The sequence below is a fragment of the Mauremys reevesii genome, linkage group 7 (assembly GCF_016161935.1).
Source record: "Mauremys reevesii isolate NIE-2019 linkage group 7, ASM1616193v1, whole genome shotgun sequence".
Lineage (NCBI taxonomy): Eukaryota > Metazoa > Chordata > Testudines > Geoemydidae > Mauremys > Mauremys reevesii.
The window spans coordinates 120,748,936-120,775,229 of NC_052629.1; the positions used below are offsets into that span (position 1 = coordinate 120,748,936).

General features: G+C 44.3%; 1 long non-coding RNA gene across 1 annotated transcript in view; it reads right to left on the reverse strand.

The window, feature by feature from the left end:
- Positions 1–26,294, reverse strand: part of LOC120368926 — a 51,551-nt gene that overhangs the window by 17,912 nt on the left and 7,345 nt on the right. The window contains exon 2 of the long non-coding RNA XR_005582849.1: positions 24,388–24,512. This is a non-coding gene — a long non-coding RNA (uncharacterized LOC120368926). The remainder of the gene's footprint in view (positions 1–24,387; positions 24,513–26,294) is intronic.

Consider the following 26,294-nt stretch of genomic DNA (forward strand, 5'->3'; position numbering starts at 1 on the left):
GTCTCAGACACTACAATTTTTGCCGTTATTGCTATGAATCTAAATCAACCTGTGCTTTCAAAAGGTTGCAACATTTCATACCCTATTCCTCAATCCCCAGCTATATCAAGTATATTTATCAAAGCGTATCTGAGGGAAATGAGATGAGTTCACTTGTTCTGCCTAATAAAAGGGACATTCAAGCAAAAGTGACCTAAATAATCACATCGGAGAGGTTCTATTGAAGGTTCCAAGTAGCATTTCTCTATTGCACAAGCAAGAGACTTGCAATTGCCCTTGACTCCAATTGACTTCAGAACTGTAGGTCTGATTCAAAGCCCACTAAAGTCAATGGGGGTCTTTCAATTTACTTCAGTGGGCTTTGGATTGGGCCCCACATTTTCAAATACATGCGTGTAGTGTCCTCTGCTTCTTTGTAACTTATGGAGCCAAGCAAATAATTATTAGAAAGTAATTTTATAGATGATTGTTTTGCCTAGTTGCAGATTATATTAGAGCAGTTTGAGATTTGGGCAAATTCATTTGTTATTCAGAATTATTCACCAGATAGCATCAGTTAATAATGGAACCGGCTGAAATGTTTTGATTTTCAACAATCTGACCAAATTTTTATTGAAATTTTGGAAGCAAAAAAGAAAGGGTGTGGGTGAAGAATTGACCTTTTTAAAAAAAAATTTTTTTTAAATCCTGCTCTAGTGAATAGCCCTCGTTCTGCTAATAGTTTATGTGCATGAAGCATCAAGCGTGCTCAATCTTCAAGAGAAGTCAGTTAGTTTTGCGTGGACAGATAGGTTATATGATATTGCTTCTGTTTCTTGGTTGTATAACTCTTCAACTCAAATTTCTGGTGTGCGTGCTCAGATTGGACATTCATTGAAATTATCTGTTTCTATAAGCACTCCTGTTCACGTCCATGTTGATTATTTGCAGAGAGGGCTCTTCTGAGAGGTAGATTCACAGGTCTTGTGCTGGCCCACTGCAAGGGGTGGATTTCAACCAAGTTGAACACAAAAGGGCGTGGAGCAAACTTGACATTTTTATTCAAGTGAATGTTTCAAATAGTTTCCGATACCATTTGCTCAGCTTGAATTTGGATGGAATTTGTTAAGTAGTTTTCAAAAGGGTAAAGATTCACCTTTATTTCAGAGAAACGTTTCAGAAACCTGACTTAAACTGCTAGGCCAAAGATTCAGCACTGTGCTCACACAGTGGCTAAAAGCTGCCCAGTGAACAATTTCTTGAGATGAAGCTTTACCACTTCTGGCTTTCTTTTGAGGGTCAGTGATCACATTCTTTGTAATCCCTGAGGATTTTCCAGGTCATATATTACATCCACCTGAAATTCTATTTTTCATATATAAGTTACTGAGCTGCTTTGTTTCGATAACAAAGCAATGCCAGCTGATGGAGAAGTTCAGGCCCTGATCCTGGAAGCACAGGGAAACCCTTATATCACATGATGACCCACTTTAGTCAATAGGGCTTTATATGAGCACACTATTGCACTCAAGAAGATCCAGGTCCTTCATCATTTTTCAAGAGCCTCTGGGACATAAGATGCTTCTGTTTTATGGGCTACCTCATAATCTGCTGCTGTTTTTATAATCATGAGCAGTGAACTATTCTCACTACAGTTTTAGGGTTAACGTATTTGCATTCCAATTCCGAGCCCTGCTTTCACATCTCTGACATCATCAAGCAAATGTCACACTGTTGGAAACATGTCAAAGAAATATCAAAAAATCAGATGTGTGTGATATTTACTGATGCCACGGGGAAGGGGGGGAGAGAGAAATACCTTGATTGATCATATATTTTATTCTCCATCATGCTTCCTATAAGAGAGAACAGATTAGTGGCAATCCATTGCTTTTAGCTTTACTTTGTACATGCAAGTGAACATAGTTTCATTTAACTAGTTGAGGTGCACAGGCAAATCACAATGTTTAGAAGAACATAAGAACGGCCATATGTCCATCTAGCCCAGTATCCTGTCTTCCGACAGTGGCCAATGCCAGATGCTTCAGAGGGAATGAACAGAACAGATAATCATCAAGTGATCCATGCCCTGTCACCCAATCACAGCTTCTGGCAAACAGAGGCTAGGGACACCATTCCTGCCCAACCTGGCTAATAGCCATTGATAGACCTATCCTCCATGATTTTATCTAGTTCTTTTTTGAACCCTGTCATAGTCTTGGCCTTCACAACATCCTCTGGCAAAGAGTTCCACAGGTTGACTGTGCATTGTTTTTGTTTGTTTTAAACCTGCTGCCTGTTAATTTCATTTGGTGACCTCTAGTTCTTGTGTTATGAGAAGGAGTAAATAACACTTCCTTATTTCCTTTCTCCACACCAGCCATGATTTTAACCATGTGTTTCCGATGCAACTCAATTTTGAACAACAGCTTCATTACAAATTGTTTCCTACATAACTTCACAGAGTTAAACCACCACAGAATGAGACCCAAATTAAGAGGTACAGGCAAGGCAATGGGGTTTGAAAAGAGATGCACTGTCACAAGACGAGGAAACAAAAGAAGGCTGGTCCAGATGGTGGAAGCTATAAAAAAGGTTCTTGCACCAGCTGTGGCAGTGCTATGTAATGGGACCAAAGGAGCCCACTTCCATACAAATGGATGGAGCAGGGAAAGGAGTGGGAGAGATCAGTTCATATAAGGTCTAAGAACTCCTCAGCAAGCCGGGCTGTGGAGTCTAATACGCTGTTATAATTGTTTAGCATTTACACTCAAGTAGTGCACATGGGTCCCAACCATGGGAGAAATAAAACTCAGGACTCTACAGAAAAATCTTTAAACCATGAAATAATAGTCTGCACTTTATTAAAACTGGCTTTCGCGAAATGGGCCAGTGTGAAGTACGTTTATATTGCTCTTGATGAATTTGCCATACCACTCATTCGCATGCATGCAGGTGCATCATACAAATATTCCTTTCGATCACATGCCCCGACACCAAATTTCCATACATTTTCCATGTTCTGCTGCTCTGTGACCCTTTCCTGCCTTCGGCACAGTCCTGATGTTACTCCAGCTGATTTCACATGTATCAGTGGAAAAGAAGCAAGCTCACGGAGAGAACAGAAAGAGACACAGCCCAGCTGTACTTCCACAAAGGATGCAATCGTGTTCGTTTTGAAGTCGAATGGTGCAGGATCAGACAAAGCTCTTAAAAAGAGGGATGTAGATGGAAGAGAACTCCTTTGTGAGTTCAACAGGAGAGGGGAGGGCCCTATTTTGGACCCTCACCCAAAAGTAGGGATCAGTTCTGTTTTTTAAAGTATAAAATACCCTGCCAGGAAATGAGGCAAGAAGAAACTTCAAATGATCTGCAAATAGAATCACTGCTGTCACTTCACACTCTTGACTCTGCTCTGGGGCCAGCATGACATGGGAACAAAGTGAAAATGAAATTCAAATCCATTGTCTTCTACAGTGAGATAGATAATAGCCAATGCTTTCAGACATAGGTGAGGCACCTAAATCTAAAGAGCTACGCTGCTGTTCTTGATGATTACATACATGGATGTAAAACCCGCATCAGTGTTGAAATGTGAAGTGATCCTCTGAAATGTCAAGACTGCCCACAATGCCCGGTGTAACACAAGTTGAAATCAATGCATAGCCTGGGAAAAAAGTGTTGTGCATGCAAAAAAAAAAAAAAAAAAAAGTTCACATATGTTGCTTGTTGAAAACAACAACAATGTATTGTATTGTAAGCCAGAAGGGGAGAATTAAATACGCCAGGTTGCATAGTTCAGACAACTTGATGAAATACTGATACCATTAAAGCTACATTGACAGAAGTGGGGAGAATGAAAAAAAGCACATCCAACCTGGAGAAACCTCCAAAGCCACACCAGTCAAAGTTTTTATTTGTGGGGGGCATCTCTCTCTTCCCAGGTGCCATCTCTAGCTTTTTTTAACCACTCCCTGGTCTGATCCATTTCCCTCTACCTACAAGATACCCTTACCACCCTATTTGATCCTTTAGTATCTGTGTAACTCCCTTCACGAGTCAAGATCTGGGAGGATCCATTTGTCCTTTCTCAACATCCTTCTGGTGAAAGAGGGCTTCTCCTGTGTTCTAGCTTCCATTGGAGCACTGCTGTTCCATTGCCTAGGCTGATGCTACTTTCCTTTCTTCAGGGAATTCAGATGGGGGTATAATGTGAGGGTCATCAAATGATCAGTATTGCCCCTTCAAATACTCTAAAGATGGTTTTTAATAATCCGGGTGAACCTGAGTGCCTGGTATTGAATGAGGATATTGATATAATAGGCATCACACAGACTTGGAAAAATGATGATAATCAATGGTACATGGTAATAACAGGTCATGCTGGTGGGGGAGTGGCACTATATGTGAAAGAAAGAGTAAAATATAGTAAAAACCTTAAATGAATCAAACTGTATGACAAAATCTTTATGGATAGAAATGCTATGCTTGAATAATAAGAGTATAGCAGTAAGAATATATTACCAACCACCTGATCGGGATGGTGACGGTGATTGTGAATGCTCAAGGAAATTAGAGAGGCTACAAAAACAGAAAACCCAATAATAATGAGAGGTTTCAACTATCCCCATATTGACTGGGTACATGTCACCTCAGGATGGGATGCAGAGATAAAATTTCTAGACACCATTAATGACTGCTTCTTAGAACAGCTAGTCCTGGAATCCACAAAGTGAGAGGCAATTCTTGATTTAGTCCTAAGTGGCCCAACGAATTTGGTCCAAGAGGTGAATATAGCTGAACCAGTCAGTAATAGCAACCATAATGTACCTGAATTCCTTGTAGGGGGAGAAATATCAAAGAAACCCACCACAATAGCATTTCACCTCAAAAAAGGGAACTGCAAAAAAATCTGAAATGTAGTTACATGAAAATTAAAAGGAACATTAACACGATTGAAACTGCTGCAAAGAAACTATTTAAAAACACAATAGTAGAGGCTCAAATTAAATGTATAGCCCAAATAGAAAAAACAGTAAATCGACCACTGCTAAAAAACAGAGTAAAAGAGAGTTGGTTAGAGGCAAAAAGGAATCCCTTTAAAAATTGGAAGTCAGAGCCTATTGAGGAAAATTGAAAGGAGCATAAACTCTGGCAAGTCAAGTGTAAAAATATAATTAGGCAGGCCACAAAAGAATTTGAAGAGCAACTAGCAAAAAGACACAAAAACTAAGAGCAAAATTTTTTTTAAAAGTACATCACAAGCAGGAAGCCTGCCAAACAGTCAGTGGAACCACTGGACAATCAAGGTGCTAAAGGAGCACTCAGCAAAGATCATGCCACTGCAGAGAAGCTATATGAATTCTTTGCATCAGTCTTCATAAAAGATGTGAGGGAGGTTACCACACCTGTGCAATTTTTTTTAAGGTGACAAAACTGTCCCTAGTTGAGGTGTCAATAGAGGAGGTTTTAGAATAAAAATATAAAGTAAACACTAATAAGTCAACAGGACCAGATGGTATTCTCCCAGGAGTTCTCAAGGAACTCAAATATGAATTTGCAGAACTACCAGTTCTGGTATGTAACCTATCGTTAAATCAGCTTATGTACCAAATGACTGGAGGATAACTAACAACACCAATTTTTTTTAAAAGGCTCCAGAGGCAATCCTGGCAATTAGTGGCCAGTAAGACTAACTTCAGTACCAGGCAAGTTGTTTGAACTGTAGTAAAAAAATAGAATTAACAGACACATAGATTAATACAATTTGCTGGGGAAGAGTGGACGCAGCTTTTGTAATGGGAAATCATGCCTCACCAATCTATTAGAATTCTTTGAGGGAGACAATGAGCATGTGAACAGTTGGTATAGTGTACTTGGACTTTCAGAAAGTCTTTGACAAGGTCCCACACCCAAGGCTCTTAAGCAAAATAAGCATTCATGGGATAAGAAGGAAGGTCCTCTATGGATCAGTAACTGGTTAAAATATAGGAAATAAAGGATAGGAATAAATGGTCAGTTTTTCACAATGGAGAGAGGTAAATAGCATCTGTACTGGGACTTGTGCTGTTCAACATATTCATAAATGATATGGGAAAAGGGGTAAATAGTGAGGTGGCAACATTTGCAGATGGTACAAATTACTCAAATAGTCGAGTCCAGAGCTGACTGAGAAGAATTACTAAGGGATCTCACTAAATGGGGTGACTGGGTGACAAAGTAGCAAATGAAATTCAATGGTCATAAACTGAAAGTAATGCACACTGGAAAACAAAATCCCAACTATACATACAAAACAATGTTACCATACAAGGAAGACCTTGGAGTCATTGTGGATATTTCTTTGAAAATATCTGCTCAATGTGCAGCTGCAGTCAAAAGCTAACAGGATGTTAGGAACCATCAGGAAAGGATAGATAATAAGACAGTAAATATCATAATGCCACTACATAAATACATGGTATATCTACACCTTGAATACAGTGTGCAGTTCTGGTTACCCCAGCTCAAAAAAAAGAAATATTAGAATTGGAAAAGTTACAGAGAAGGGCAATAAAAAAATAAAGATATAGAACAGTTTCCATATGAGGAGAGATTAAAAAGTCTAGGACTGTTCAGTTTAGAAAAAAGATTACTAAAGGGGCATATGACAGAGGTTTATAAAATCATGAATGGTTGGAGAAAGTGAATAAGAAGTGTTCTTTACTCCTTCACATAACACAAGAACCAGGGGTCACCCAATAAAATTAACAGGCAGCAGGTTTAAAACACACATAAGGAAATACTTTTTCATACAATGCACAGTCAACTTGTGGAACTCATTGCCAGAGGATGTTGTGAAAGCTAAAAGCATAACTGGTTTCAAAAAATAACGAGAAGTTCATGGAAGACAAGTCCATCAATGGTGATTAGCCAAGATAGTCCAGGATGTGACCTCATGCTCCAGATGTCCCTAAACCTCTAGAAGCTGGAACTAGATGACAGGGGATGAATCACTTGATAATTGCCCTGTTCTGCTCATTGCTTCAGAGACAGGATACTGGGCAATATGGACCACTGGTCTGAGCCAGTCTGGCCAGTCTTATGTTCTTAGGATTATTGCCATCCATTCCATTTTCATGGCCCAGCTCAGGGGTCTGTAACCTGGGCCTCCCAGCTCTGGCCTCTGGGTTAGATTGCGACAGCACTTACTCGGCTGCACAGGGGAGCACGACAGAGTAAAGCTCTTACCCGCTGCTTGGCCCTGCTCAGATTGTGAATGGGCGGGAAGGCCGGGGTTACTTATCCAACGCTCAGTGCTGTGACTGAGAAGGGAAGGAGCAGGTGGTGAGCAGAAGTAGCCCTAACGTCCATGCCTGGCCCTCATACTCAGTAGCAAGGGTATCCAGCTGGAAATGCAGAGAGGAGGAAGCTGCTCCCTGAACAGGGCAAGAGGGAAGCAGGGGAGCCTCAGTCACAATTAATTCTCCAGTCTTCTCCTGCGCCAATGCAGCTCCATGGGCCAATACTCAGGGCTGATTGTAAAGGCACCATCCAGCCCTTTGACTTGAAAGTCCCTCCTGTGAAACTCCTTTGACCACACAGCCTGAACACAGGGGCAACTCTGCTCTGCTGAGTCACTGCCCACCATCCGGAGTGGGAAAATCAGTGCACCGAATCCAGCTCATTAAACAGCCGTGGAAATGTCCCATAGCAGTAGCCCCTTAATTTGCGGTTTATTTTGTTTTCTGAGATAAGTGATAAAAAAAAATACCATCACCACAGCTTAGTGGGGGACTAGCTGCCTGAGGTGTCGAAATGCCATGAGAACTGCTAAAATCCCAAGCCATAAAGAGGGCAAAAGACTCTCTCAATAGGATTGGACAGTGGTGCTAGCCATCTCAAACGGAGCAGGAAGCGGTGGGGTCATGGCCCTGCCATTATACCACATCCCAAGGAGCAGACTGGCTGGTGATGGGAGCTCCTGTTTCATCCCTCACAGGGTCTAAAACTATGGGCAGGTGCATCTGTGGAGGCAGAGTGGCTCTGCTTTGCTCCCAGTGCAAGCCAGTGTCTGTAAGGCCCTACCTGTCTCTAGGCCTTGGTTTCACTTTTTGGTAATGGGGATCATGCGATTTACTTAGCTCAGCGGGATAATGTTAGTCTAAAGTTATGAGACAAACACTATGGTGATGAGCATCCCAGAATAAATTAATGATTTGGGAGCCTCTGATACAAGCTGCTACAGAGATGTAAAGTACTTATGTTTTGGTTTCATTTGAGGGCACATTTTCCAAAGGGCCCCAGCCCAGAAGGGGCCTGACCAGTTTTATGTCAGTGTAGCCCCACCACAGTCAGTGAGGTTGCACTGCTAAAAAGACAGGGTTAGGGATGTCTAACTACCTGATCTTCAACCACGCAGGCAATAGAACTGATCAAAGAATGCTAGTCGGATAATTTACCGGATGCATTTTGCACACATGCACAATAATAGTGAACTAGAATATCTGCACTCAATTATTTATTTACTTACTTATTTATGGCCTCTAAGGACTTACATTCTAGCCCACAACTGAGAACTCCACAAACACTGCATCTGCAACTGACCATGTGAGCAAAATTCTTATCCTTTTTAGGGATTAGATAGCCTCCGTTACCATAATATCTGAATACTCCAAAATGGCATTGTACTTATCTTCATAATGCCCCAGGGAGGTAGGGAACTGCTGTGGGGAAATGGCAGACTAAGTGACTTGCCCAAGATCAGGCAGCATGCACGTGGTAGAGCAGGGACCAATCTAAATCATAGGCTAGCACCTTAACCACTGGACCAAGACAAGTTTTGAAAATGTTGGGTTCGTCATTCTTGCAAGGCTGAAGAGGAGCCTCCATGGTCCAGTGCATTAAATTCAACCATCATTAATTCATGATGCTTTACTGATAACCGGACATCAATCAATATTATTTACTTGGTGAGTTTTGAGTTAGCCTATGAGTGCAATTTCATTTTGCCACAGAAAAAAGCCTTCCAATGGGGATTAGGAGCATGCTGTATGAAAGCAATATGCTCCAGGATACATTTTGGAGAGGCATTCAGCATCTCAAAAATAGAACTAAAAGTGTTTGTGGCAAGGAATATGCTTAATTAGATTCATAGATGAGAACCCACCAGCTGTTCTGCAGACAACCAGAAATATTTGAGATTTCTTCCAGCTCTATGGAGAGACAGAGATTGGCTTCTCTCCCTGTTGTTCGCCCCAGCCTAAAAGAGCCTTTCCATATATATAATTATCTGTTGCTCTGGTTCAGACAGGTCAGAATGTACACACAATCTCTATGCACAGAGCAAATTTGGCAGGGTTTTTTTTTCCCCCAGCAGTGCTCACTTCACTTTTTGACACATCTTAGCTACATTTTCATGCAAAGGACTTTCTGGATGTTAGACATCACACGCAGTTATGAAATGAAAATATTTCAGATGGAAAAATAGCTTTTCTTTTAAGAAAGCTTTGTGAGCTTATTAAAAAAAAACCCACTCTGCAGATAACTGTCAAATGAAAAAAAATCCTTCCTACTTTCTCAAGGATATGTGTTGCTTTTGCATAGCCAGGCACTCTCTGTCCAGTCTCCAGTAAATTCTAATGGGGTCCTTCTAACTGGGAAAAAGATAAATGACTTCTAGCATTATCTAGGAAGCTTGTAACAAATCCATATGCTGCAGACAGACTATTATAGCTAAATCACACCTGGAGAGCAGCTGTGACAAGAGCCGTGTCCTTTAGTGCCAAAACCCCAGATAGAGAGTAAAAGCCAGAGTGCTGAAGAACTCCATAGTCCTGTTAAGTAACAGGTTCTGTATCCACTGGTGGGCAACAACAGTCACTCACACACCAAATGCTTGTAGATTAGGAGCTCCAGCTAGGCAGTGACTGCTCTCATTTCTGTGAAAACAACAGATTGATAGGCTCTGCATACATTAGTTTTGTTATACGATGGCAAATGTGACACGCCGTGTGCCTGATCTCAGAAACATTTGGCATGCTGTTTTATGAACAAATATGCACATCAGGCACCAGTGGCCAATCAGGTGCAAAACTGACCATTTCTGTGCATTTGTCCCTAGTTAGCAGGCAATGGCTGAAGCGTAGCCGAGGAGCACAAATGCAGACAAAGTGAGCACCTGGCATTTTGGAAATCAGACTCTCACAAAGGCTTTGTTTTCACACACTGGGGCGTTTTTCCATAAAGAAAGAGCAGACGGAGCTTTCAGATGGAATGACCTTTATTTTATATCCGGAGAACAGCAAACAAGAATAGAAATATCTCCACAGGAGAGCCCAGTGAGCAAGCGAGCATCCCCCTGCAACAAGCTACATCAGAAATGCAAACAAGCAGCTGCCTCAGCAGCCAGAAGGGAGACTCTTCTTTCCATTTAAATTGAAAAATGACACAAAAAACAAGTCATGACAGATATAAGCTTCAGGAACCCCACACTGGGCTCCTATCAGTTAGTTTTCCATGAGTGCTGCTTCTCCCTTTAAATAAGACAGAAGCAGAAAATGGTGGCTGTTTCACTGCAGACTTTCCAGCAGGGTTTTCTCTCACACCTGCAGACAATGGACCTAGCTATAGTTTTCAAGATCCAGGTCACCCCTGACAAATGGTCATTGTCACAAGGACTGCTCCTGACTATGACAGCAGGAACCTGGTTTAAGCTGGGGTAGACGGTCCTCATCTGATGTCTTCTCTTTTGCTGCCACCAGAGATTTAATAACCATCATCCCACCAAGCTCTAGGAGCAGCCTCCATCCTTTACGTTTTGACTCGTGTGAGCAAAGGAGTTTGTGGGGAGGGCCTCTTCTCCATTTGAAGGCAGAGAGGCCCAGAGCTGGCCCAACCCCCCTCCCTTACACGCTCTGTGTTTGAGTGGTTCATAGTGCTCAGTTAGGGAAATCCAGCCAGGCCTCAGGGATGCACAAAAGTCGGGTTTATCACCCAAAAGCTGCCTGTGGATGCTGCCAGCATTGATGATAAATAGTGCGGACCCTAAGTATCAGGCTGCTGATCCCTACCACCCCTCCTCTCCATAGACAGACATAGCTGGAATCTGAGGGAGAGGCAATATGTGCCTGAAATACAGTGGGCTCAGTATAACTGCACTGTATTCATTAACGGGGCCCATTGTGAATACAGCTCTAGCATGGTAAAGGCAACGTAAAGGAATGTTAAATGTGTTATACTGTCCAGCCACTAGGTGCTGCTATATGTAAAATATCTTATTGAAACTCAGCTATGCCAGGCAGAGCATTAAAGCATCCTATGATGAACACATCTGGTGCGTATCTTGCTCTGTGCCCAGTCCACATCTGGTACAGAAGTACCTGCTAGGCAATACGGTGGTGCTTTTATGAGGACCACTGTAATTAGGTCACCTCTGTGACACAATGGTTATGTAGTGTCTCTCTACTATTCCTAACAAACCAGACGCAGGTGACCGTGTCCAAGTTTGTATCAAACAAGGGGCCCGTAACCAATAACTTATTAAGAAAGTACAATGATAGCATAAAAATTCTGCTAACCAAGAAACAAAACACTCCACAGCGATAAAACGCACTTTGCTATCTGATGGAAAGAAAAGAGAAAGACAAGGCTCTTTTTTTGGTGTTTTTTTTTTACAGACACTATAAAGTTCTCACTCGACTTCCCCCATGAAGGATCATTGACCACCACCACCCAGGATCTTTCCCTGATTTGCAAATGGAATCCCAGCCTCTTCGAATGATTGGCTCTCCTTGGAAATGCCTGTTATTTTACTTATCCTATGAATACAATCAGGATGTAAGGGTCTTAAAGTGGCACAAGTCTAGAGAGACATATGAAAGTCACAAAGCTCAGATAATTTGTTTTCATTTGGAAAGATAAATTCCTCCAACAAGGCTGTAAAACTTCTATCTTTAGTCTAACAGTGGGAGCAACCAGAAGGATGAATAAATGTTCAAGGAGCTTTGAAGAGCTAGTGTCTACACAAAGTAGTAACACTCATTATTCAGTTACTACTCTAAATGGCATCTATTGGTCTCCCTTGTGCTCATATGAGCCCATGAGTCAATTGATTTGTTAGGTGGGGGTTGGTGGGTTGCTTAGCACTTAGGCAAATCAGTATTCAAAGTCATTCTCTGAAAATGCAGAAGTCACATTTGTTACAGTTAGGTACTACTGAACAGAGTAACAGGTTTCAGAGCAGTAGCCGTGTTAGTCTGTATCAGCAAAAACAACGAGGAGTCCTTGTGGCACCTTAGAGACTAACAAATTTATATGGGCATAAGCTTTCGTGAGTTAGAACCCACTTCATCAGATGCATGGAGTGGAAAATACAGGAGCAGGTATAAATACAGGAAAAGATGTGATTTGCCTTACCAGGTGTGAGGTCAGTCTAATGAGACAATTCAATTGACAGCAGGCTGCCAAGGAAGGAAAAATAACTTTTGAAGTGGTAAGAGAGTGACCCATTACAGATAGTTGACAATAAGGTGTGAGTAACAGTAGGACAGTGCGGCCCAGCGGCTAGAGTCCATGTAATCGCCCTCGGGTGCAGGGCAGGGTGGCTCAGCAGCCAGTGTTCGGCTAACAGCCCTCAGGCTCAGGGTGGTGCAGCCCAATGGCCGGAGTTACAGCCTAATGGCTAGAGACAATATGGTCGCCCTCAGACACAGGGCAACAGAGCCTAATGGCCAGAGTCAATATGGTGGGGAAAGGTGAGGGCTGCCACCAGGGGCGTGACAGCCCGGGTAGGGGGGCCCGGGCCCACCCAATTCCACCGGGCCCCAACCCAAGGCCCTAACAGTGACAGAGCGGTCTGTCACTGGGTCAGTGGGGAATCCCACTGAAACATGCTGACCTCACTCGGGTGGGAGATACCACTTGCTCACCCTCCCTGGGTCACTTCCTACCGTAGTTCCAGAAGCTGCTGTTCATGAGCTCCTCAGCGTGGACGGTCCTCTGGGGCTCCTTGGCTACAGGCCTCCAATCCAGCTCGAGGGGTCTCTGGCTCTTGCAAGCAAGGGCTGTGGCAGATCTTTAGCTGGAGCTTCAGCTGAAGGTCCTTCCCCTCCGGCCATCCACCTAGAATGAGCTGGGCTGCTCCCTTTTATACTTAGGCAGTAGAGTTGGAGCATGCCCAGCACGGCCTGAGGGGCAGGACTTCCGCCGCCCACAGTGTGAGGGTTAACCCTTTCTTCTCCAATGTGGAGTATGCACACCCCGTCACAGACCCATAAACCTCTGGCTGAGTTACTGACACCTTCAAATCATGATTTAAAGACTTCAAGTTGCAGAGAATCCACCGTTTACACTATTTTAAACCTGCAAGTGACCCGTGTCCCATGCTACAAAGGAAGGTAAAAAACCTAGGATCTCTGCCAATCTGAACAGTGGGAAAATTCCTTCCTGATCCCAAATATGGTGATCAGTTAGACCCTGAGCATTTTGGCAAAGCTCAACAGCCATACACCAGGAAAGAATTCTCTGTAATAACTCACAGCCCTCCCCATCTAGTGTCCCTTCACTGGCCTTTGGAGATATTTGCTACTAGCAGTCTCAGATTGGCGACATACAATTGTAGGCAATCTCATCATACCTTCCCCTCCATAAACTTATCAAGCTCAATCTTGACACCAGTTAGGTTTTTTGCTCCACTGCTCCCCTTGAAAGGCTGTTCCAGAACCTCACTCCTCTGATAGTTAGAAACCTTCGTCTAATTTCAAGCCTAAACTTGTTGATGGCCAGTTTATATCCATTTGTTCTTGTGTCAACATTGGCGCTTAACTTAAATAATTCCTCTCCCTCTCTGGTATTTATCCTTCTGATGTATTTATAGAGAGCAATCAGATCTCCCCTCCGCCTTTGTTTTGTTAGGCTAAACAAGCCAGATGAGGTTTCTTCAGTGCTTTTTATAATGGTAATAACACGTCCCTATATCTAGTGGAAATATCTCACCTGATGAATCGTAGGACTGCATTAACCTTTTTCATGGCCACATCACGTTGGCGGTTCATAGTCATCCTGTGATCAACCAATACACCCAGGTCTTTCTCCTTCTCTGTTGCTTCCAACTGATAAGTCCCCAGCTTCTAGCAAAAATTCTTGTTGTTAGTCCCTAAAGTGCATGACCTTGCAGTTTGCACTATCATTCCAATTCTATTACTCCAATTTTCAAGGTCTTGCAGATCTTCTTGTATGATATTTCAGTCCTCCTCTGTACTGACTATACCTCTCGACTTTGTGTCATCCACAGATTTTATTAGCATACTCTGACTTCTTGTGCCAAGGTCATTAAAAAAATGTTAAATAAGATTGGTCCCAAAACCAAGCCCTGAGGAACTCCAGTAATAACCTCCCTCAAGCCTGCCAATTCACCTTTCAGTATGACCCGCTGTAATCTCCCTTTAACCAGTTCCTTATCCACCTTTCAATTCTCATAATAATCCCCATCTTCTCTAATTTAACTAATAATTTCCCATGTGGAACCATATCAAATGCCTTACTGAAATCCAGGTAGATTAGATGTATTGCATTTCCTGTGTCTAAAAAAATCAGTTATCTTCTCAGATAAAGAGATCCGGTTGGTCTGGCACAATCTACCTTTTGTAAAACCATGTTGTATTTTATCCCAATTATCATTTGCCACTATGTCCTTAACTACTTTCTCTTTCAAAATTTGTTCTAAGACTCTGCATAGAGTTGAGGCTAAACTAACAGGCCGTTTCCTGGATCACTTTTTTCCCCTTTCTTAAAAATAGATATTATATTAGCAATCCAATTATACAGTATGGCCCCCAAGTTTACAGATTCATTAAAAATCCTTGCTATTGGGCTCGCAATTTCATGTGCCAATTCCTTTAATATTCTTGGATGGAGATTATCCCCGATTTAGTCCCATTATTATGTTTCAGTTTGACTTTCACCTCGGATGTGGTCATTTCCACTTTCATATCCTTATTTCCATTAGCCACCCTGCCTTACCCTAACCTCCTAACTGTTAAAACACAAATTTTCAACATCACATGTCAAAACATACAATCAATATCCTTAAATCAACAAATCATACGTGTTTTTACTATTCATTCGTTAGTCAATTTGTAACAAGCCTAGCTCAAAAGTCTAAACCACTGGATTTTGACTCTCATGAGTTCTAAAACAGCATTTTTCTTACTTTGCCTATCTGTAAATTTTGATTATTATCGATGGAAATATATCTTTGTCAGTGTGTGTGTGTATGGTGAAATCAGTGTTGACCGATATTTACCAACAAAAATCTAATCCTTGCAAGCCTAGTTATGTTTCATCATGGCTTAAACTCAAAATATGTTCTGAATGCACTCTATAGAATTTGATTAAAATGTATGGTTTGAGGCAGACAATCATCTCTACTGTAGTTTGTGAGAAAGACTCACATTTTAGGATTTACAGGAAAGGTTCACTTTACTGCAGGTTTGAGAATCCGTTCTCTCAGAGTTCATTGGCATTGCTAGGTGCTGTTAAGAGCCAGAGCAAATACTTCTCTGGGCCTCCATTCACACGCAGTGTGTTTTAGATTACATGCAAAAGGATTCAAGAGAGGAAGCTAGAAAAAAAGGGAGTAGATTCGAATGAAAGGAACCAGCATATGGAAAAATGGAAAAAAAAATAGTCAACTCAAGGAAAAACAACACAAGCACAGTAAAGCGGAAGAGGTTTTACAAGTTGGCAGGGTTTGGTGTAGGGGGGGAAAAAGCCAAGAATTATATGTGCCAGAATGAAAAAGATAGTGTATCAAAGGATCAACACTCCGCACTTGAAGGAAGCATCGTGAGCAAACCAGGGTGGACTGGAGTGAGTGGGAGAAGGGGAAGAGTAGATGAGGAAATAACAAAAAGATGTTGAAACAAAAGCCAATTTTTTTGCATGAACCTGCAATAAGAAAGTGAACATTGAGCTTAATCCAAAATGTGACCAGGATAAAAGGAATTTGGACGTGCAAAGGTTATCCCCAATTTTATTGACATTTTCTAGAGCTAGTGACCTGGTAGTGTGGCAATACACCTGGTCTCCGGGTAGTTCTAACCTCATTCTGAATTACTCAGATGAGCAAGAGCAGGGAGTGCTATGAAAGCTTTCAGTCCAGCCCCTCGGGGGGGTGGGGGGTGCAGACTTCATTTTACGTCCCAGCATACCCCTCTGGCCAGTGCTTTCTCAGATAATGTAGTGATGGATGCACATGGAATACCTAGCTACAACGACAAGAAGACAGATAGATGGACCCCAAGATACAAAGTCTGATTACAAACTACAAAGTGAAAATAAAGGTGTGTATCTGGGATGACCACGGCTACTTCAAAATCAATGGAAACCATTATATGGATCAACTGGGTGGTGGAAATGAATGAGGCCAGAGCTAAATGTTGATTCCAACTGGAAGCTGTCAGGAATGGTAATAAAAAAGATGGATCATAACTATGAATCAATTCTTGAAACTCAAACCACTATGCACAGGGAATGCCAGCAGTAAGGGCCATATTAATACTTAGCTTTACTGGCAATAAATGTTGTGGGAGTGGGAGGTAAACTAGTAGGGAGGCTGAAAGGAAGAATCAAATCAAGAGAAAATGACAATATGCAAGTGGAAATTCTAGTCAGCTAAAAGCAAATGTTTAAAGCAGGGGCAGGCAAACTTTTTGGCCAGAGGGACACGTTGGGTTTCTGAAATTGTATGGAGGGCTGGTTAGGGGAGGCTGTGCCTCCACAGCCAGGCGTGGCCTGGCTCCCACCCCCACCCCCATCTGACCCCCCCTTCTCACCCCCTGATGGCCCCCCAGGACCTCTGCCCCGTCCACCCCTCGCTGTCCCCTGATGCCCGCCCTGGGATCCCTGCCCCATCCACCCCTCGCTGTCCCCTGACCGCCCCCAGACTCCCCCACCCCTGACTGCCCCCCTCCACCTCATCCAATGCACTATCCAATCACCCCTTCTCCTGACTGCCCCCACCACCCCAACCAACCCCCTTCCTGACTGACCCCAAAACCCCTGCCCCCATTCAACCCCTCTGTTCCCTGCCCTCTGGCTCCCCGACCCCTATCCACACCTCTGCCCCCTGACCACCATCCCGAACTCCCCTGCTCTCTATCCACTCCCCCTGCTCCCTGCCTCCTTACCGCGCTGCCTAGAGCACTGGTGGCTGGTGGCGCTACAGCCGCGCCGCTCGGCTGGAGCCAGCCACGCACCGCGCAGCACAGAGCACCGGGTCAGGCTGGCTCTGCAGCTGTGCTGCCCCAGGAGCTCGCAGCCCCGCCGCCCAGAGCATTGTGCCAGCGGCGGAGCGAGCTGAGGGTGTGTGGGAGGGGGAACAGCAGGGGAGGGGCTGGGGGTAGTCTCCTGGGCCAGGAGCTCAGGGGCCGGGCAGGAGGGTCTCGCGGGCCGTAGTTTGCCCACCTCTGATTTAAAGCCGGGGTGAAAGTGAGCCGGTATGGGCCGGTACTCTGTACCAGTAAGAACCTGCACCAGCCCATACCCAGCCCACATTAAAGTGCTGCTGCGGCAGCGCTTAATGTCCCTGCCCCTTTTGCCTCCCCCGTTGGGGGCCCTGCCAGTAGGGTCCGTATCAGCAGGGCTGCCGACTGGGGAGGGGAAGGGGCAGCAACGTTAAAGGGAGCAGCTGCCCTGGGGCCAGTGATTTAAAAAGGCCTGGGGCTCTGGACGCCGCTGCCGCTACTGCAGCAGCAGCGTCTGGAGCTCCGGTCCCTTTAAATCAACACATGAGCCCCAGGCGGCACGAGCCAAGGGCTGCTGACCCCCCCAACCCCGCCCCTCCTGCCCAAGGCCCCGCCCCTTCCGGGGGCCAGAGCCACCCCCAGTGGTTTAGTGTCCTCAGTTACTTTCACCCCTGTTTAAAGCAATCCTAAACTGTAGATACCTACCAAACCCAGAGCAGACTGAATTCTCTATCCAGCTAACACAGATTAGTCTAGGTTGTTACATGGATATTTATGAAATAACAGTGTGTAAAGATTTCTATAGGTACCAAGCAGTTACTGCAATGTTTCTTGGGGCACCCAGGACTGAGAGTCACCTTGTTACCCCCTGCCACCAGCCCAGGTGCGGCGCTGAGGGGCAACTTGCGGAGGCTATTACCACACAGAAATTTGCCTTAGCCCCCACGTATCCATCCCTCCCAGTGCAAAGGTCAGATATTACGCAGATACTTCTGCACTGCTGCTGGTGGCGGCCCTGCCTTCAGAGCTGGGCGCCTGGCCAGCAGCCACCACTGTCCGGCTGCCCAGCTCTGAAGGCAGCGCCAGCAGCAGCACACAAGTAAGCCCAGGAAGGGGACCAGGGTGCCTGAGAGCATCCCCCAGCCCATGTCCCCACCCACTGGGGAGCACTGCCCAGGGCAGGTGAAGGGTCTGGGGCTCCCCACAATGTCCCAGATTGACCCACTCCAGCCCCGGCTCCTGAGGGCTATGCTGGCCCTGGAGCCAGGTCCCTCCCCCGGCCTGGGTGGCTCTTACTGGCACCGAGCAGTTGAAGGGTGGTGGAAAGCTGAGGAGCAGCCGCAGCCCCGGGACCCAAGCAGCAGCAGGAGGAGAGATGGAGGAATGCCATGGCCACCCGCACCGTGGCACCAGCCAGCACAGCAGCCGCTCTGCACTGCACAGCTTCAGCCTCCAGCCTCCGCCCTGGCCAGGGGGCAGGGCCCCGGGGGAGGAGGGGAGGAGAGAGGAGGTGGGGCTGGCACTTACCTGAGAAGGAGCAGGGGTGGGGCTTTGGAGAAGGGCAGGGCCTCATGCCAAGGGCACCACAGTCTCCCAATTTTCTGTTTAGGCTAGCCCACCTCAACCCCCCTCCTCTCCCCCGAGGAAGAGGCTGGCATCATCGCTGCACAGCAGGAGGGAGTCATGCTTGTGCTGACCTGGGTGTCAGCTGCCTGACACCATCAGCCATACCACTCAAGTACTCTCTTCTGGCCTATGCCAGACCGTACTTTGCTTTGCAAGTCAATAGGTGCACCCCAGTCCCCTGTGATATCTAGCCCCTGACACTTGCTACCCACAGAAATACCAGGTCTGTTGTCAGGTCTACTGCCAGGAAGAGCACACACACCAGATTGTAAGATTCAGCTCAGGACCCAGTTCTTTGCTTAACACCACAGCACTGAGATATAGTTATAGTTATAAATACATTTATTATCGAAGTCTAGAGATTCAAGAGATAATGAGTAAGGATATTCTAAACAAATGGTTAAATATAAAACAAAATCATAACTCACTTTATAGAGACTAAACTTAACTGTGGGTTAACCTCCTGGCAAAAGAAGTTTCTCTCTCCACCTAAGTCTTTTGAAGCATTTTTAACCAAGGTTAGCTGAGATCCCATTTTTATTAATGTAAACACACTGCCCATTTCCTTTGTAGGTGCAGGATGAGAGGGTGTCTTCTTTGCCTCCTACATATAAACTCAAAGTTCATTATCTCCTGTTCTCAGAGACAGGATAACTACCAGGGGCTTGTTTTTTCTGTGCACTGTTTCCCTATTGACTTTGCATCTTTTTTATAACATTTGACTTTGAATGTACATGGGCATTCACTGTGTTAGCTTACAATGCTAAATTTCTTACCTTCTGTCTGGAGGAAAACCTTTTTCCACCTCTGTTGGTGACCAATGCCTTGATACAGACTTTAAAAACATATTTTTCAGTATATATGCACATAACTCCTTACATAGTATTGTACATACATTTCACGGTGATATTAAAGACCAGTATGATCACGGCTTTCATTTGAAACCATACAGGACAAGGGGGATCCAGTGGATATAGTGTACTTAGATTTTCAGAAAGCCTTTGACAAGGTCCCTCACCAAATGCTCTTAAGCAAAGTAAACTGTCATGGGATAAGAGGGAAGGTCCTCTCATGGATTGGTAACTGGTTAAAAGACAGGAAACAAAAGGTAGGAATAAATCATCACACGACACCCTGGCACCCCCTTATTCACCACTGTCATATAATTAGGATATGTTGTGCACAAACTATGCCTTGTGAGGTATCATTCTAAAAGTCTTGATCTGCTAGACATTAATATCTCATTGGATTGTATGTGCTATCCTTCTATGTGAAGTTATGACGTTTGGCTATATATCTGTTACAGAAACATGTTGTGAGGTTGAAAACAACCACAAGCAGCCTTTCAGGTATAACAGTAAAAAGGCCAAACAATGTTTATGGATTATTGAGGAAAGGCACACAAGCACAAGGATTATCCCAGGAGCTGTGTACAACAGAAACCTCTCAGAGATAGCTCTACATAATGGGAACTGTTTGACCCAGGTCACAGCAAAAGAACTTTCCAGCAAATGGGAAGAAGATATAAAATGAGGAAATGACATCATCATGATACCTCACTCTCCCTACAACAACATACCTGGAAACACCTGAGGAACAAAGACTGAACAGGGAGGAAGTGATGGTCCCAGGCTAAAGGGATTTCTAGCCTGTGTATGAAAACCCAAGTTGCAAGGCAAAGGCAGCTTGTGCCTTTGCTTTATGCCAGTGTGTTTATTACTCAGAGTAAGAATTTGCTAATTCATATCCTACCTATCTAGTATATTAAGCTCAGTTTGCGTTTTTGTTTATTTGCTAGGTAATCTGCTTTGATCTCTTTGCTAGCACTTATAATCACTTAAAATCTATCTTTTGTAGTTAATGAACTTGTTTTTGCTTTATCTAAACCAGTGAGTTGTAGCGAAGTTGTCATAAATAAACAGATCAGGGTTAAGGTCTCTTTTACCTGGAAAGGGTTAACAAGCTCAGTAACCTGAGAAACACCTGACCAGAGGACCAATCAAGGGACAGGATAATTTCAAATCTCGGTGGAGGGAAGCCTTTGTCTGTGTTCCTTGTTGGCTCTGAGTTCTCTTTTTGGATCTAAGAGAGGCCAGTCATGTCTCCAAGTTCTCCTGGAGTAGTTCCTACTATTCAATAGTGAGTATTAATTAGAAAGGCGGATTAGTCTTATAATTTGATTTCTACATTTGCAAGTGTGTGTTTGCTGAAGGAAATTCTTTATTTCTGTTTGCTGTTACTTTGCTTTTACTGAGAAAGAAAGGGGGAGGGAGAATTCTCTCCAGGTTTATAGGTTAAACTCTGTGTATTGTTCCATCCTGGTATTACAGAGATAGTTACTTTCTTTTTATTCTTTAATAAATCTTTTCTATTAAGGACTTGGTTGATCTTTCTTTGGGTATTCTCAGGGAAAGGGGACGGGGAGGCATCCCTCTGTAGTTGGATCCCGGTATCTCTCCTAGGAAAAGGGAGGGGGGAGAGAAGAAGGGGGGAATGGTTTATTTCTCCTAGGTGTAAGAACTCCATGGATTTGGGGCTCTTGGGATCCCCAAGGATTTTGGGGGAAGGACTGTGTCCCAATACACGTACATTATTGGGTGGTGGCAGATTTTACCAGATCTAAACTAGGATTTAAGTTTAGAAGGATCCATGCAGGTCCCCATCTTGTGAACCCAACAGCTCCAAGTGGGGGTGAGACCTATGACAGAAGTGAATGAGAATCACAGCTCAAGGGGCAAAGGCTGTTGCATATTCCTCTCCACAATGAGGGAGGGGGCAAAGTTTATGAGCTTACGCTGTACAGTTCCCTGTGCAGTGCAAGATGGTATAATTTTGGGTTTATACTCCAGAGGGGCTCCATGCCTGGGGAGCTGGGAGTTGCCTTGGCTGTAGCCTTCCTACACCGGGGCTGGTCACAGAGCCTGTATGTAACTGCATCTGGGTGTGACCCTACTGTATGAATGCTGGTGAAAGTGCAGGCTGGAGGGTTTTGCAGCTTGTCACAGCAGTACAGAGTGAGAGCGAGCCCAGGCTGGTGGGAGAGGGGTCTCAGTGGTACCCCAGTTCCAGATGGCATCCCAGGGGAAACCATCACAAGACAGTTTTCAGAATGGAGAGAGGTAAATAGTGGTATCCCCCAGAGGTCTGTACTATATTCATAAATGATCTGGAAAAGGAGGTAAACAATGAGGTGGCAAAATTTGCAGATGATACAAAACTACTCAAGATAATTAAGTCCCAAGCAGACTGCGAAGAGCTTCAAAAGGATCACACAAAACTGGGTGACTGGGCAACAAAATGGCAGATGAAATTCAATGTTGACAAATGCAAAGTAGTGCACACTGGAAAACATAATCCCAACTCTCCATATAAAATGAGGGGGTCTAAATTAGTTGTTACCACTCAAGAAAGAGATCTTGGAGTCATTGTAGATAGTTCTCTGAAATCATCCACTCAATGTGCAGCAGCAGTCAACAAACCTAACAGAATGTTGGGAATCATTTAAAAAGGGATAGATAAGAAAACAGAAAATATCATATTGTCTCTATACAAATCCATGGTACACCCACATCTTGAATATTGTGTGCAGATGTGGTCGCCTTAGGGTGTAGGCGCAGGATGTATGTCACCAGCATCTATGTCTCTGTAACCAGAGTCAATATACTTGCCTCTATTAGCGGGGCATTGAGGCCCAATAGCCAAAGTCAATGTATTAGCCCTGCTTAACAGGACAGTATGGCCCAATGGCCAGAGTCAATAGATCCTCCCTCTTGGCAGGGCAGTAAGGCCTAGCATCCAGGGTCAATGGATTCACTCCTCTTAGCAGGTTAGTAGGGCCTCGTGGCTGAAGTCAATTAGAACTGTCCCAGTTCGCAGGGCCATAAGGGCTAGTGATCAAAGTCTACGGATTCATCCCTGTCCATAGGGCAATAAGGCCTAATGGCCATAGACAACGGATTCACCCCCATTTGCAGGGCAATAAGGCCTAGTGGTTAAGTGGACTCAGTCAGGGAAGGAGGCTGCCATGCCCAGAAATGGAGGTAGTGGCAGCCTGGGCCCTCCTTCTCCACCAGGCTCCAGCCCAGGGCCCTGGTAGTGGCAGGAACGCATGCCACTGAGTCAGCGGAGATTGGGGGAACACTGAAACATGCTGACTTAATATTCTGGTTCACTAACTGGGCCACTATTTGTTTCCTCTGGGCTGCTTCCTACTGTGTTTCTTGCTGCTGTAATCTGGGCATCTCGGCTGTCACAGGGTTCCCTGGCAACTCTGGACTCTGCAGGACCTCTGTGGGTAGCCTGGCATCTGCCTGGTTGCAGCATCTCTGGCTCCCACAGTCTCTGACTTCGGCTGATCCTCGGCTGGAGCCAGCAGCGTGTGATCTTACTCTCCGGCAGGCAGCCCCAACTGAGCTGAGCTGCTCACTTTTATACTGCTGCATTTGGAGCATGCCCAGTAGAGTTGAGGGGGCATGGCTTCCTCAGCGCACAATGTAGGGTTAACCCTTCCCAGTCCAGTGCAGGGCGAGTGCTCCCTGTTACATTGCCCCATCTCCAAAAAGATATATTGGAATTGGAAAAGGTTCAGAAAATGGCAACAAAAAATATTAGGCACATGGAACAACTGCCATATGAGGAGAGATTAATAAGACTGGGACTTTTCAGCTCGGAAAAGAGACGACTAAAGGGAGATATGATAGAGGTGTATAAAATCATGACTGGTGTGGAGAAAGTAAATGAGGAAGTGTTATTTACTCCTTCTCATAACACAAGAATTAGGGGTCACCAAATGAAATTAATAAGCAGCAGGTTTAAAACAAATAAAAGGAAGTATTTTTTTCACACAATGCACAGTCAACCTGTGGAATTCCTTGCCAGAGGATGTTGTGAAGGCCAAGATTATAATAGAGTTTAAAAAAGAACTAGATAAATTCATGGAGGATAGTCCATCAATGGCTATTAGCCAGGATAGGCAGGGATGGTGTCCCTAGCCTCTGTTTGCCAGAAGCTGGGAATGGGCAACAAGGGATGGATCACTTGAAGATTACTGTTCTGTTCATTCCCTCTGGGGCACTTGGCATTGGCCACTGTCGGCAGACAGGATACTGGGATAGATGGACCTTTGGTCTCACCCAGTATGGCCTTTCTCATGCTCTTATGTTTGGTGAACCAGGAGGTACAGACCAGAATCAAGATATTCCTGTAACCCTCTGGCCAGTTGTCAAAAAGGGATTCTTGAGTCACAGTTATGACATAAGAAGACCACCAGGAACTAATTGCTAAGATTTACACTGACATGTGCAAATGAAGGTGCAGAAATTTCAGATGAAATAGACCACTAAAATGATTACCAACAAAAAAGAAAACTGTATAAATCCAAACCAAACTGACCAAATAAGAGTGACCACGTGTTGACCCCCACCTCCTCCCACATAAAAGACAGAACTCTACAAACTCCAGAGTACCAGTAATTACAGGAACTATGCTAGAAGTTAAACCAATACTAATCCTTAGCACTTACAAAGGGTCAAATGCTACAACAATTTCATTCACTGACCATGGGTGTTTGCAAGAAGATCATCTCCTCCATCATGTTCCTTTTCACCCCACAAGAGCGTAGGATCTTTTGTTCACAGGGAGATCAGCATTAATCTCCATCTCAAAGTGGAATGTCAATCACAGCTGCATTTAAGGAAGAGAAAAACAGATTAAAGTAAAGTAGCTATGGGAAGCTGGGCTACTACAGTTCTGGAAATTTAGGGTCTGATCCTGTTTGGTAGTGGCCATCCTGAACAACCATTGAGTTGAGATGCTCAGCACCACGTAAGACTGAGGTTTTATGGTACACAGGCCAAAGGCTGGTAATTGTATTTTTACATGAAACTAGCAGCATTTCCATTCAAAGCCATTAATTGGAACTCACTGACTCTCTCTGGGTTGTTCTCCCTCCAAATCTGTATTTCTCCCCCTTTCCAGGAAGAAACAGAAACCCAGTCCTGTTCTTTCCAAAGTTCCCCTCCTGTGCATTTAGCCTGATGTATTGTATCCCATACACATTTGGTGGGATACAGGCTTACTGCCTAGCCACCTTGGGTTCTCTTCATCCAGGGGTAGGCAACCTATGGCACGCATGCCGACGGCGGCACGCGAGCTGATTTTCAGTGGCACTCGCACTGCCCGGGTCCTGGCCACCAGTCTGGGGGGCTCTGCATTTTAATTTAATTTTAAATGAAGTTTCTTAAACATTTTAAAAACCTTATTTACTTTATAATATATAACTAAACTATTGTTGTGTGTAGACTTATAGAAAGATCTTCTAAAAACATTAAAATGTATGACTGGCACGCCAAACCTTAAATCAGAGTGAATAAATGAAGACTTGGCACACAACTTCTGAAAGGTTGCCGACCCCTGCCTTCATCTATCGAACACCTGTAATTTGTCATGAAAGTGATATCACAAATTTAATGTGGATAAGACTATTCAAAAAATGAACATTAATATGTTCCAGGACAGTCCGTCAGGACTTAGACATGGGTGCTTAGACCTAGTGACCAGAGAAGGGGTGGTCAGGGCTAATGGTCAGAGCCAGAGGCAAAGACAGGTGTCAGAGCCAGAATCAGAGTCCAGGAATCAATCCAGGGGTCAGAGGCAGAATCAGGGATCAAGCAAGAGTCCGGTCCAGTGCACCAGCCCACCATGAAGTCTCTCACTTGCTCAGTCAACTTCCTGTGCTTCCTTCTGGCTTAGATAGTGTGGTTGGGCAAATCGGTGGGGCCGGTCATCATCCCCAGTCAGGATCCTCCTGGGAGGGGTCAGAGTTCTGCTAGCCCCTCACTTCCAATAGTTCTGGATGAAATATCCGGGGGGTGGCCAGGGTGTGAGGGTTGCTTGGGAGGCTATGGGCCCATGTTTGAAACCTGTAGGCCCTTACACATTGTCATAACCACAAACAACACTATATCTGAGTGATAATGCTAACGTTTACAACCCTTAAACCCTCACTGGATAGAGTTCATCCAGGATGCTCAGTCAGTGAAACTAAAGGCACCTGATGTGACTTTTAACTTTATGTTTTGTTCAAATCAGTGGGCATTATGAAACTGCTTTCCAGGCACATGTACATTCTGCAGCAGTGAGCAGAGCTGAAATTCACTAACTGTTAGGGTAAGCCTGATCCTCAGCTATTGTAATACAATGTTCTGAAACATTACAACATTCTGCTTGTTTTAAAGGATAATATTATATTGCAGAGTAGTTGGCATCACTTCCTCTGGAGACGATAAGGGATCAGGCCTAAGGAGAGTGTATTTAACACTTTTTTGCTGGGAGCCTTTCTTATTACATAATGTGAAAAGGACTTACTCTTTGCAAAGAGAACAGTGAAACAAATTAAGCCCTCAGAGTCCGTGAGCTCGGAAGGAAACCTGGTTGCAGAGAATTGGAAATATGGTACAACATTTT